The sequence below is a fragment of the Mustela lutreola genome, chromosome 8 (genome assembly GCF_030435805.1).
Source record: "Mustela lutreola isolate mMusLut2 chromosome 8, mMusLut2.pri, whole genome shotgun sequence".
Lineage (NCBI taxonomy): Eukaryota > Metazoa > Chordata > Mammalia > Carnivora > Mustelidae > Mustela > Mustela lutreola.
Window position 1 is genome coordinate 113704414 of NC_081297.1, and position 15133 is coordinate 113719546.

Consider the following 15133-nt stretch of genomic DNA (forward strand, 5'->3'; position numbering starts at 1 on the left):
CATCTTTTTTATCATGACGGTCTGACTGAAGAAACATGGCTGGAGGGAACACTCTCAACTTTGGTGAACTTCCTGGCCAGGATTTTCCAATTGGGCCATTATGTGTCTGAAGCAATACATACTAATCCTAAATTTTCTTTATTAACATTTTGTAAATTGTACTAAGCCTTCTAAAATATTTGTTTGAAGCTGATCTCTTTTTTCTTATAGTTATTTGATTTTACTTAGTTAATACATGTGCTGTTACTGTATTTTGGTCTGTACAGAGAGAAAGCAATTTAGTTATTTTTTTTAAAAAGACAGCATTGATATTGACATATATATTATTGAAAAGTTGCATCCACTGATATCTGTTTCTCTAGAGCCCAAATAAAATATAATAATATTTTGGGGCCATAAAAGATGGTAAAGAACATCCAATCTAACCAACACTGATAAATGAGCTCCAGAGAGATTACATCAACTTCTCAAATTTTCCTAGCTAGTGACCCAAATCCAAGTGACAACAAATCCTATGCTTTTTATATTATGCTATTTTGTAATACTAGATTGCAAGTTTCATGAACGAAAAGACAATGGTTGGTATGCCATTATATACTCATTGCATAGTGTATGAGCAATGCTCCATAAACATTAGTGAATAAAAGAATGGGTAAAAGAACCATAATTCCTAGCAGATAGACTTCATTTTAAATACAGTTTACAATGGAAATTTAGTTCAACTATGTGCATTGATTGCTTATTTCACACAAGATATTTGCTCTACTATGTTCTATGGAGATGTACAAGAAATAAATATAATATGGCTCCTGTCCTGTAGGAACTTACAGGCATCATAATTATCTACAAAACAGAGTAAAATGCAAAATGCAATGCTACAAGACAGATGAATAATGCATTTTATGGAGTATGGAAAGCTTTATAGAAGAGATGGCATTTATGCTGAGTCTCTAAAAATAGGAGGATTTTTTAGATGGAGATAGAATTGGAAGACATTTTATTTGAACTGAACAAAGCATGTAAACGTGTCGAGTCAGGAGACAATGGCATGTATGTTATTATTGAAACAGTCCACTTTGCTGGAATATGGGAAGACCTGAAGGAAGTGACACAATGTTAAGACTAGAAAGAAACTGATAGGAAAAGGGAATGTTAGGCACTGTAGGAGGCTTTGGGAGTCACTCTAAGGACTTAGAGTAGAAGGCCTTCAGAGCTTTTTGAGCAGGTGCTGTGTGGTACTTCTTGAAATAGTATATTAAAGTTTATTAGAGAAAAATGATTGTAAGTTCTAAATGGATATAACAGACAAAATTACCCCCCAATCAGAACCTCAATTAATGATGCTGAAGAGAACAGACCCATTCTGGGGCTGTAGATATAAGCCTTTACACCAAACTATAGCTTGATTCCTTGGTGAGATGGCACTCACCACCACGTTCTGTATTGTCCATCATGGCAGACATGAAAAAAAATTCTTTTTTGAAAGCTTTTGACTTTGGCTGCAGCCGCATTGTTAGTTTACAAAGGAAACGTATGGAGGGACCTATATTTGAAATTCAGAGGACTCAAGATTTCTTAAAGCCTCACATCTTTCTAAAATACCACTGTAAGTGCTCTCACCAACCCTACTAATTGTAGTAGCTTGTCTTAGCTACAAGTGGTATGCAAAGAACAATAATGAAATTGGGAGAAAATTTAATGGGGAATAAGATATAAACAAAATACAGGTATTAAGGATAAGATATTCATTAGGGAAGGGTTTAGGCAATTACTGAGGAAACCGCTTCATCCAAGATGAGTCTTGAAATAATGATATGTTCATTCAGTCGAAATGTTTTGAAGAAAACTAACTGGGTGAGGCGAGAGGAAACTAGAGAGATTTAAATGACAATGCATAGACTGAGTCATTTATATCATTTCTGTCTTACTTACTATTAACACCAATTTTTAAATTAGCAATGAAGCCTGGGGAAAAAAGTGGAACGTGTCACTGAGCCTGTAGAAATTACATTATCAGTTTGGAGAGCTCTTCCTCTCTTTACTCCAAGTCTTTATGTGGACAATAGTCCTACTGTAGATTTTCAGCATCATAATGCCTTAGCACATAGTGATTGCCACTTGTTCAGACTAGTGGTTATAGAAGACAGAAGTTCATATGTGTGTAAGACATATTTTAAGCAAAGATGTAAGATTTATTTTTCATTTTCATATAGGAGGTATATAAATTTTATACCTCTTAAGATATAAAATATCTACATTTGATGTCAGTGGAACTTTCATGTTAGTAGATGAGATAAAATATTTAGAGAATAAGAGAGATGGTAAATGAGCAAGTTAACAGTTTTGCATTATATGTAGCTCATAATTGTAGTTCTGTGAAGAGCTCCATTGAGTCGATGGAAAGTGTGGGTGGAGGTTAGTGCCAGGTTAATTGTTGCATTCAACATCACTCAGGAGAAAAAGTGGAAATGAAATTGTAGCTTTTATAGTTCTGCCCCTCAATTTTCCTTCATCTCTATACTTGTTAGATTTTCTTCACTTGTGATTATTTACATACCATGTCTGATTTTTTCCCCCTCCCTTAACTCCTTGGGTTATTGAAGAAATACATTCAATAAGGTTGGCTTTCAAGACATTTAAAAAATAAAGAAAATGCCATTCATCTACTCATTTTCAGCATAGACTTGGAAATTCAGTTTCATGGAAAATATTAACAAGTAACCTTTTGAAAAATAGATTTTGTGAAGAAAGAGGTATTTTACTAGATGTCTCCATGGCATTCTAAAGATTGTGGTATATCACCAATGCTAAGCCTGCAGGTAATTTTAATTATCATCTGACAGGTCATTTTTCTTTTTTAGTATTTTTCTAGTCCTTTGGGATCCACCTACTAAATGATTATAGAAATTCCTTCCATGTTAGGAAAGAACTTTTGACTTTAAATATACAGCTTCAGTAATTTGGCTTTTATATTCTCTGAATCCTCATCTTTCCAATGTGATTTAGATCTGGATTATACTACAATAATGTTTTAAGGATACTATTACCTAGTTGTAATCAATTTCAAGTTGACATTGTCTTTAAATGTGAGACTTCAGATTACTATCAACATTGTTTAACTGCTTTGCTAATTCAGAAAGTTAATATTTATGTAAATTAAAGAGTGTCTGTATTTTCCTTCCCATTTACTAATGTGTTCTTTTCTTCATGCTCCCACTCTTCAAATTTTCCACTTCTATGTTCCCTTTTATCTTTTTCCTTTTTATTGATTTTAATATTTCATTTCCAAATGTTTATCTTTTGAGACATTCCATTGTTCAGTTTGGAAAGCATTTACACAAATCTTGAAGAAGTGAAGGTAGCTAAAAGAAACATAAAAACTTCTGCGAACTCTAAATTGTCGTGCTTATTAAATGCAAAAATTACTAAAAAAAAATCGGTGAACTTTTGTGTCTTCACCTTTCAAAAGGATCTTTGGAAAACAGCAATCCATTGGATTCTAAATCTTATTGGCTGGTTTAATGAAACACTCAGAATAAATTTGTAGGCCTTTGTCATCATGTATACGTTTAAAATTGTCAAGGGTGCCTGGGTGGCTCAGTAGGTTAAGTATATGCCTTTGCCTCAGATCATGATCCTAGGGTGAGGCTCCTTGCTCAGCGGGAAGTCTGTTTCCTCCTCTCCTTCTGCCCCTTCCCCCAACTCCTGCATGCTCGCTCTCTCTCTCTCTCTCAAATAAGTAAATAAAATCTTTATTTAAAAAACTGCCATTATCTTGCTTACCTCTCAATTTATGTTTTATGTCAGATAATGCCCATTGGATAAAAAATAATCACAAAAAATTATCTTAATTTTTGCAAAACTGAGTGTATTCTGTGGTAGAAAAGCTGACTTAATTGTTCATAGGGTTATCCGTGATTTTGATTTTTCTTTTATCTGTGTGGGAACCATGAGTCATACATTTATTTTCCTGAATTTTTCTTTTATCTATGTGGAAACCATGAGTCATATATTTATTTTCCTGGATTTCCAAACTTCATTATAAAATGTAAACTAATTAAATGGGATGTCCTCTACAATTGACAATATCCTTATACAAGGAGATCTGCTCAGATGAGCATTACTATATTGCATTGAGGGAATATCAATGTGTTTCCCTCAGAATGAGACATAGGTTGAGCTTCTTTATCTTATTAGCCTGGGTTTTCTACTTCCTAAGGATTCATTTAATCATACTCTGGTATTATTCATGACTTATAAGTTTTTTTTTGGACAGAACAGCATTTGGGCATCAAACTGTCTAATTCTATTTGTATTATTGTAACATTTAGAAATTATGTGGAAACATAAAAATAGAATACAGACAGCTACAGTTGGTCTCTTCGGTTCATAACAAATGAACTTTTTAAAAAATATTTTATTTATTTATTTATTTTACAGAGAGAGAGAGAGAGAACACAAGCAGGGGGAATGGCAAGCAGAGGGTGAGGGAGACACAGACTCCCCACTGAGCAGGGAGCCCAATGCAGGGCTCCATCCCAGGACCCTGGAATCATGACCTGAGCTGAAGGCAGATGTTTAACCTATTGATCCACTCAGACCCCAACACAGGCATTTTTGAGAGCTAAATACATTATTTCTATTATTTACCAACTAAAGAATGTTATCATGATGACAAGCAAATGCATTTACCAAATTCAAAAGAGATTCTTCAATCCTCTCCTTTTCCCAGAATTTTATCTATTAGAGTTCTAAACTGTAAATATCAAGACATAATTCTAGGCATCTTAGATTTTTCTATGGTTGTAGGCAAAATACTTAATTCCATTGATTAATATTTGGCATGTTTCTAAGAGCTAAGGCATTACTGAGAAATATGGTTGCTCCTTACTTGTTTAAAGGGCATAAGCTGAACATGTTTGGATTATGTTTTATTTTGTTTGGTCCACATACCTAACACTTAGCACTGAACGCATTATGAAAAGACAGAAAGAAGGGAGAGAGACAGTAGAAAGGAAAAAATGAATGAATAAATGGAGAGTGATTAAGGCTTCCTGGAAAGGCAATACTAATAAAAATACATTTCTAAGTACTTATTTTATATTTTACATTTCATATACTAACTGCAATACAGCAGGCAAACGAATGGTCTAAAGTCCAAGTGAATAGAAGAGTTACCTGCAGTTGGCACATCCAAGCACCTGAGGGAGGGCTGGCTTCTACTCCCATCGCGTTTGCTTCACAGGCTGGCTGCGATTTTGCACATGACAGTGAACTTGATTCTTCTCAGGGTTAAGTTCTTTTAAACATTTTTTAAGATTTTATTTATTTATTTATTTGACAGAGAGAGGGATCACAAGCAGGCAGAGAGGCAGGCAGAGAGAGGGAGAAGCAGACTCCCCACTGAGCAGAGAGCCCGATGTGGGGCTTGATCTGGAGACCCCTGTATCACTACCTGAGCCACTCAGGTGCCCTTCAAGGTTAAGTTCTAAAGTCAGCTAGTGAGGCAACACTTGCCTTGAATTCCCTTATATCATCTATACAATTTGATTTGGGGTATAGGCTCTTACACAATAATTCTTAAACACATTAAAATCTAAGGGGTACTATATTAAACTTAGAACAAACATTGAAACCTTATTGGCCTGGTTCTCTACTTCCTAAGTATGAGTGACTCAGTGCACAGTGATGGTGACGGTGTGGCCCAGAGTTTAAGAGTCCCTGCTTTGAAACCAGCTCACAGACTTTGAATCCTAGAGCCATCGCTGAGTACCTGTGTGACCTTGGCTAATTGACAATATCTCTTGCTTTGTTTCCACATCTGTAACATTTGGATTATAATTGTACCTATGGAATAGATTGTTGTGAAGATCAAAGGAGATCATCTGTGTCAACTGTTTGCTACAGCGTCAGGCCTGCCATAAGTGTGTGCACTATTCCTCCCAACTTGATAACTATAAAAATCCTAATAGAGAACAAATGATGGATGAGAATTATAAAATGTTTCTGTTTGCCTGAAGGATTTACTCCATTCTGTTTTAATAAATCAGCCTCTGCAGACATAATGAATATGAATAAATTGTTTCCTGGGAGGAGGTAACAAGATAAAATGTCACCTGCACACAGTAGGGAATGCTTACTGGGTTTTAATCTAAATCTTGCGTGAGCAAGTGGACATGCATGCTATTCTTGGAAAAAATATGGAGCTGACCTTGATTGCCTGCATCTCTCTTTCCAGTCTGTCAGTGCCTTTGGAGGCCCTGAACAGGAATCAGCCTCATGCTCTTAGGCATTAAATGCCATTAAATAAGGGTTAGGTTCTAAATCCACCCCAAAAGCACCTATAATGTAATTCTATTGCACTAAGATCTTCCAATTCACTCCTCTACTTAAAATGTTTTCACACTTCACAGGTGATTCACAGACCTGTACCCCTGGGGATAAAAATATATGTTTATAAAAAATAAAAAATTATATAAAAAAAATGTTTTCAGCTTCTTGGCCAGAAATCCTCCCATCTTTCTGTATCTCACCAAGTTTCAATAGCATATCCAACCCCAGCTAGAATTCCCCAAAGGAACGGTTTCTTTAGGCTTTCTGTCTTAAAGCCCCTGGGGTCCATTAGCCACCCTGTGCGTGCACACAAACCTTCTGTAACTCTAGTTACTTAAACTTCTACCCTTTTGTCAGCATTACCTCCATCAAGCTTTCACGTGGTAGAGCAATCAGATATGGAAGAGCCCTTGCTTCTGCCAGTAAAAGGGCACACTATTCCCCCTTCCTACTGAAACGTGGTGACAGCTGTTTCCAGCATACCAGTCAGAATGTCTCATTCATTGAACCAACGTTTATTCAATATTGTAGCATACCAGAGATTGCATAGTGTACTTAGGAGACTAATGGGTAGATAAGACATTCTGATTTCATGACACCTATGAGCTGGAAGCAAAGAATGAAAATTTCTTAACGACAATTTGCTGTAATCTATGCCACTGGCGCAACCTTGTAGCTATCTTTCCTTTGTAGCATAGCAAGACCAGAGTACATCCTCTTTAACTATGAAATACTTGTCAGCATTCGGATGCTATTCTTATTTGAGTGGCAAATATAGTCATATGAAAAGATAATCATCCCCCCATTCTATTTTTCTTCTGGGAAAGAGAGAAGGTTCAAAAGAGCTTGATGTTTCTTGTTCATTTTTCTCATTCTACCAGTTGTTACATGATTTCTCATTCAAGAGGAATTTCGTCTTTTTTTTTTTAATTGCAAAAGGAGGAACATACTGTTTTATAAACAGTACTTTTGTGCCACATTTAAGTAGAAATTATTATGTGTTCATCATTTTTTCTCACGTGAACATGAACCAAGTTCCTAGGATATGAAACTTTGTTGGCCAAGAACCATGACAATTATTTACTAATATTTGGACATGATATGATATCACAACAATATCACTTTTTTCTGATGCTTTTTGTTGCTTATGATGTAAAATAAGATTCAATAATAATTGATACAATGATAGCTATGGTGATTGAAAGCTTATTTCATTCCAGGGACATACAAAATATTAATGAACATCATTTTGTTTAATATTTCCTGTATCTTTCTGAAGAAGATACTATTCTCTATTTAAGATAAGAAAGTCAATACACAGGGGCGCCTGGGTGGCTCAGTGGGTTAAGCCGCTGCCTTCAGCTCAGGTCATGATCTCAGGGTCCTGGGATCGAGTCCTGCATCGGGCTCCCTGCTCAACAGGGAGCCTGCTTCCCTTTCTCTCTCTCTCTGCCTGCCTCTCTGTCTACTGTGATCTCTCTCTGTCAAATAAATAAATAAAATCTTTAAAAAAAAAAAAAAAAAGAAAGTAAATACACAGGCTAAGGAATATAACCACATGCCCTCATGAGCTTGATTTCAAAAGCCACCTTTCTTTCTCTCTGTCCTACCTATTGCCACCTCTCAAAAAACTACTTTTAAAGACCTACCCTGGACCATATCAGCTTTTCATTTACTGCGTGAAAGTGAATTCACCTATCAATTCCCCAGTCTTCCTCATTGATGGTTCTCATATTAATATTCAAGGATGACAGCTGTTTAAATGCCAGCATGTTAGCTGGCCAAGAGGAATAGTATTGATATGAACATGACTTTTAATAATGTGGACAAAGCAGATAGAAGTGCTGTAATTATATTAGACAATGAGGACCAGTGTGAGATGGATTTATAATTACAGCGTATTTCTCATAAAAAGAACACACTCATGTTTTCTTCTAGCTTTTCATATATATGTGTATAATTGGCCCTCAGAACTGAGTAGTGGTTTGAACGTACCACGTACATGGAAAGGAATGTTGTTTCTTTTTCATTTAAATCTCTTTTCTTTATACATATAAACTGTGCCCATCTCCAGCTTCTCTTGAAAAACCTTGAAGCATTCTCAAAGCACAACACCAGTGCCTTAAAAACAATTTGCATTTTACATTTGGCTATTTCAATTACTGTGAATGGCTTCTTTTAGTTTTGGCTCTGTTTTTATGCTTTGTTCTAGGATCCACATGCCTTTGAAAAGTTTGGAAGTTTAAGAAACAGCAAAGGACCATATGCTTTAATCTCCTTAGTGAGCTCCTTTTATCTTAATAATACTTCTTGCCTGGTTTCAAAGTAACTTTTGACATATTTATGTTCTCTAACATGATAGCTTTAAGGCAATGTAAATCAGAGATATATATGTAATGTCTCCAAGATGTTTTCTTGGAGAACATCACTTCCTTGTCTTGTCCCTGGGCCCCTTGTCTCCCCTATTTTATTTTTTATATTCTTTTTAAAAATTCTCTATGACCTCATTATTGCCTGTTTAAATCCTAACCCCCAGTGTGGTGGCATTGGGATGTGTAGCCTTTGGGAGGTGATCTGGTCATGAGGATGGGTTCTCATGAATGAGATTAGTGCCCTGATAAAAGAGACCGCAGACATCTCCTTTGGCCCTTCCACCAAATGAGGACAGAGGCACAAGAACCAAGAAGCAGGCCTTCATACAATCTGTTGGGGCCTTGATCTTGAACTTCCCAGATTCCAGAAGAGTGAGAAATAGATTTTGTCTTTAGGATTCTGTGATAGCAGCCTAAATGGACTAAGACAATTATGAAACTGTCCATTTATCCACACACTAAGATTTTAAAGAAAACTCTATAACTTGCATCCAAAGTTATCATATTTCCTCTAAACACCAAATACGGAAATTTATTACTCCATCCTTTTTATTTTTTGTGACAACTTTATGGCATTATAATGTACCTGTCATAAAATTCATCCACTTGAAGCATACAATTAAATATATTCACACATTTGTACAGCCATCACCTCTATATAATTTCAGAGTATTTTCATCACCCCAAAAGAAAATACCACATTCAGAGACAGTCAGTCCCTATTCCCACTACGCCTATGCCCCTAGAATCTACCAGTCTTTCCTCTCTCTAGATTTACCAGTTCTGGAAATTTAGTATATATAGAAGCTCTACAACATGTGACCTTTGGTGTCTGGTTTTGCACACTCCGTGATGTGTCAAGATTTATCCCTGTTGCAGCATGTATCAATGCTTCTTCCCTTTTATGGACAAATAATATTCCCTTTTATAGATACGGTCATATTTTTTATCCATTTTCCAGTTGATAGATATTTATGTTGTTTACACTTTTTTGCTATTATAAATAATGTTGCTATGAACATTTATGTATGACTTTTTGTGTAAACAGATTTTCATTTCCCTTGGACATAGATCTAGGAGTCAAATTGCTAGATCTTATTGTAACGCTTTGTTTAAGAATTTTAGGAACTGCCAAGATGTTTTCCAAAATGGCTGCACCACTTTACAATTCCACCAAAAAAGTTGTTTAGTGACTTACTTAAACTAATTCAACCTGTGTTCTTTGTTGTGTGTCGCCGATGAAGATTCTTCTCGACTAACTTAGTGATCAGCTAATGATCAGACAGGTATTTCCTAAAAAGCCTCAAACCAATGAGTCTTTACTGATGGGCTCTGTGTGTTAGACTATGTCTACAATGCCTCATCACACAGTTAAAACTCTGCCTTACTCTTTACTTTTTTCTTGGGCAGAGCATCATTAACAGCCAAAGGGGAACGATCAGAGCCTTCTCAAAAGTCATTCCTGGGCATATGTGCAGCCTGGCATCTGGGCATGTTCTTCTGGATTTCCAGGAATATGTTGGACCTTTTCAAATCCCCCAGTGGATGTCTGGAGTAAGGCAAGTTAAAATGCCACAGAGCTCATTGTTTTCGTTGTGATTTAGCCATTTTTCTAAGCTTCATACTTGTTGTAAGCATTTGACTAATTCCCCAGAGTGTTAAACAAATTGATTCTGAGAATTACTGCCAGTGTTCTCATTGTTTTTATACAGATTTTCAAAGGTCCTTATTCCGCCATTCAGGAAGTGCCACTGTGGTCATCCCTTCGTGTCTGTTCCAGTGGTATCTTAAAGTCAACATTCCAAATGAACTCATTGTGTTTAATATCATCTTTCCTCTTTAATAATCTTCTTCTGCAGTCTATCTCAAAGAGTAGCTCCAATACCCATCAAACCGCACTAGCCAGAATCTAGAGGCTAATCTTTATACTTGTTTCTTTTTCTCTCTTTTATCTCCCGGCCCATATTCCATCTATCACCAAGTCCAGTGCATATTATTTCCTAAATGGTACTTGAATCTATCCACTTGTTAGAATCTCCAGGGAAAGTATCATGGGCTCAGGTGCTCAGAAACAGACTCCCAGATACTATAATAACCCTTTAACGAATGTGCCTGAATCTGGGTCAACTCCATTTCATCATCTATCCACATATTAGATAGCATGGCATCTTTTAAGGGCAAAAACAGCTATCCCATTTTCGTTAAAATGTAATTCTTTCCTACTCTCTTAAGATAAAGCAGACATTCTTACCATGATCTTCATGGCCCACACTAACTTTCATCAGAATGTAGTACATATTCCTTCCCTCTACCTGCGCAATACCCCTCTTCTCTTGTTCTAGTGAACTTTTACTTTTTAAATCGGATCTCAAGTGTGACTTTCAGAGATTTTTCCAATTCTCTGACTGTGCCACATAGCACCATGTACTTGTCCTTCCTATCAGTTATTACAAGAGCAGTTTCACACTTGTTTATGTGATTATTTAATTAGTACCTGTCTCTTCTATTGGATTATAGGCTCCACGAAGACAGAGACCCTTTTTAATATTACTTGTAATTGTATCCATGATGCTAATTTTGTGCTCAGTAAACATTTGTTAAATAAATGAACCTTGATTAATCTATGCTGAGGCTATCCTGGAATAAGCAAAATTAATTCCTACTCTTCAGCCAACATGTTAAACAATGTAACTACCGAGCAGTCAAAGGGATCTGTCTGTCTGTTTCACCTTTGGTGTTTTACTCTTCATTGAAATATTAGTTGCCTTAAAAATCAGCAACAAACTATATAGACATCAGGCTAAATTAAACATGTATAAAATTTGTATGCTCGGGGTGCCTGGGTGGCTCAGTGGGTTAAAGCCTCTGCCTTTGGCTCAGGTCATGATCCCAGGGTCCTGGGATCGAGCCCGGCATCGAGTTTTGCTCAGCAGGGAGCCTGCTTCCTCCCCTCTCTCTCTGTCTGCCTCTCTGCCTACTTGTAATCTCTGTCTGTCAAATAAAATAAATAAAATCTTAAAAAAAAAATTTGTATGCTCAATCTGAAGTTCACCTGTATACTCAGATTTTGACAATTATTTTGACAATTAAGTTCCTGATAGCACATTGTATGATTTTTCTATATTAAGTATCAACCTAGAATACCAATAGCTAATAACTATATTCAATTTAACAGATATTCTCCAATCTAATGTCATGGAATTGATAAATTAAATTGCTTTATTACCTTGACTTGTTGAGGACTATCTGTTTTATCTTACTTTCTAGGTAAAGGTGGGATAATTCTAAATGTTTTTCTGTTACAGCAGAGAAAGCCACGGAAACCACTGATTTATGGTTAACTATATTCACAATAGTATGTTCTTTGGAAGGGAATATCACAGTCTTCTAAAATGTTACATTACTTCCTTACATTTGAATAGGTTGAAAAAGACATTTCCTGAGGATGGACTCAGGGTCTGTCCATTTGCTTCTAGCATCAGAAGCCCAGGGTATCCATCATACCTTATTCCAAAATGACCTTCAGAAATACCTGGTTTCTCTTCCAGAAAGTTTGCCAGTGTGACTTCATTTGACTTAGAATCATCATTTTTTTAAAAGATTTTATTTATTTAATTGACAGAGAGAGATCACAAGCAGGCAGAGAGGCAGGCAGAGAGAGGAAGGGAAGCAGGCCCCCTGCTGAGTAGAGAGCCCAATGCGGAACTTGATCCCAGGACCCTGAGATCATGACCTGAGCCTAAGGCAGAGGCTTAACCCACTGAGCCACCCAGGCGCCCCTAGAATCATCATTTTAAAACTAAGCATGTTGTCATCATTTAAAATGCTTCAGAAGATGGCTTTGGATTTTTTTTTTCTCAACTTTTTAAAGCATTCTAACTCTAGCCATCTCTAGAATGAACTGTGTCAATTTTGAATTTATTCCTGGTTAAAAAAAAATGCCCTTGCATATAGGCTGTACATTTGTTATTGAAAATAGTATTTTCTTTGGGAAATATGTATATAGCTTACAGTATTTTTTCTTTAAATGTAGGAAAACTTGTTTTCTTTCTTCTTATGCTGATTTTTTTTCCTCAAAGGTACAAATGAACTGCCATTCTATCGTACTGCTCTCTCTAATTTCCCAGACGTTGTGCTAAATCTCTTACTGCTTTTGGGTAGTTTCCAAAATACAATGCTTGAATTAAACATATCCCCAGTAGATTTTACCCTTTAACTGCATCTTTTTCTCATTTTTATTCTGTGATGACATAGAACCTCTGAATGACTTTATTATATTTCAGAGCATGACTGTTATTTCCTGCTATTTTTGTCTTTTCTACTCAAAATAGAGTTTCTTATTTTTCTAGTATTTTTAGGATCAGAGCCCATTAGTACAAATGCAAAAGCTGCAAAAATTTTCAAGTAAACATTTCAGTACAGTAAATAACTACAAGAGAATAACAATATTTGGAACTTTTTTATTCGTTTTATTCTCTTTGTTAGATACATATGATGAAATAATTTCTATACCTAAATGTGTAAGATATGACCATCAAATATAATAACTTTTCAAGTGTTTCCTCACAAATCATTAAATAAAATTTTTCCTTTAGAATAGTTTTAGATTTACAGAAAATATAAAAATAGGACAGAGAGTTCTATTTATCCTAAACCGGTGTCCCATATTAATATATTAATATGATATATTGCTACAATTGATACAACAGCAATATTGATACTTTATCATTAACTGAATTCCATAGTTTATTCAGATTTCCTTAGTTTTTAACCTATGTTCGCTTTTGTTCCAGAATTCCATCCAGGAAATGACATTACATTTAGTAGTTACGTAGTCTTGGATTCCTGGTGGCTATGAAAATTTCTCAAATTTCCCCTTGTTTTTGATGACCTCAAGAATTTTGAAGAGTACTGGTCAGATACTTTTGGAATGCCTCTCAGTTGGGATTTTTTTCATGATTAGACGTGGGTTATATATTTTTGTAGAAGACCACTGAGGCAAAGTATCGTTCTCATCCCATCATATCAAGGGTACATGCTACCAATCTGACTTACTCACTTGTCGATGTTGACCTTGATCACCTGGCTTCAGTAGTGCTTGTCAGGTTTCCCTCCTGCCAAGTAACTCTTTTTTTCCTTTTTCTGTACTGTACTCTTCAAAGGAAGTCACTAGCACAGCCACACTTATGAAATGGACTGTTAGTTACGTTTCACCTCCTTGAGGGCAGAGTAGCTACATAAATTATTTAAAATTCTTCCTACTGGAGATGTTTCTATTTTTCTCCGTTATTTATTTCTTCAGTCATCTATTTATATTAGTATGAACTCATGGAGATTTATTTTAGACCTTGAGTTATAATCCAAGACCATTTATTTATTTATTTATTTACTCAAATGTTTCAGCTTTCATCATCCAGAGTACCTTTACTTGTCTCTTTGACATGCCCCTATTAATGTTTATTCTGCTTTTTTTTTTTTAACCATTTCTTTATTTTTTGGCACTATGAGATGCTCTGGGCTCACACCCCGTGTATTTCCTGCTCCAGCCATAGAATTAACCATTTCTCTGAGGAGCCCTGCTTCTTTTTACTGGAGGATGGTATAGAAACCAAGACCTAGGCATTAAGTGTTCTGTCATATTTTTTCAACCTAAAACAGACAAGACTAATATATATATATATATATATATATATATATGTATATATATATTCTGCTATAATCTAAGCCAGAGATTGGCAAAGTTTTCTGTAAATGGCCAGATAGTAAATATTTTAGACTTTGCCACCATATGATCTCCGTCACAACTCCTAAATTGCTTCTAAAGTGAAAAAGCAGCCATAGATAAAATGTAAACAAATGGATATGGCTGTTTTCCAATAAAGCTTTATTTAAAAAAATAGGTGATAGGCTGAATTTGGTCTGCAAGTCATAGCTGTCTGAGCCCAGATATAAGCCAGATGTGTGGCATGTGCGTGTGTATGTGTATGTGTGTGTGAAAGAAACTGACAGAGACAGAAGGACGGAATGAGAAAGAGAGAGAGAGAGAGAGAGATGAATTAAAGGAAATAATCCTTAGAATAAAGGAGTGGGGGAGGGGTGTCCAGGTGTCTCAGTCCAATAAGCATCTGCCTTCAGCTCAGATCATGATCCCAGAATCCTAGGATCTAGTTCTGCATAGAGCTTTCTGCTCAGCAGGGAGCCCGCTTCCCCCTCTGCCTGCTGCTCCCCTTGCTTGTGCACTTGCGCACTCCTTCTCTCTCTCTCCCTCTGCCTCCCCCCCACCCACTGCTCATTCTCCCAAATAAATAAATATAATCTTTAAAAGAAAGAATAAAGGAGTCAGGATTGAGCTCAGGTGGTCTCATTTATACAGCCAGTGTTTATTGTATTTCACCCTAATGTCTTCTAGTCAATAACTCTTCAAATTA

The 15133-nt window shown here is 36.0% G+C and overlaps 1 protein-coding gene and 1 long non-coding RNA gene across 3 annotated transcripts in view; one reads left to right on the forward strand and one right to left on the reverse strand.

Annotated features, from left to right (window-relative positions):
* LIN7A (lin-7 homolog A, crumbs cell polarity complex component) overlaps positions 1-15133 on the reverse strand; it is a 153719-nt gene that overhangs the window by 134950 nt on the left and 3636 nt on the right. The gene's annotated exons all lie outside the window — the stretch shown is intronic.
* LOC131839218 (uncharacterized) overlaps positions 1-15133 on the forward strand; it is a 47839-nt gene that overhangs the window by 13131 nt on the left and 19575 nt on the right. The gene's annotated exons all lie outside the window — the stretch shown is intronic.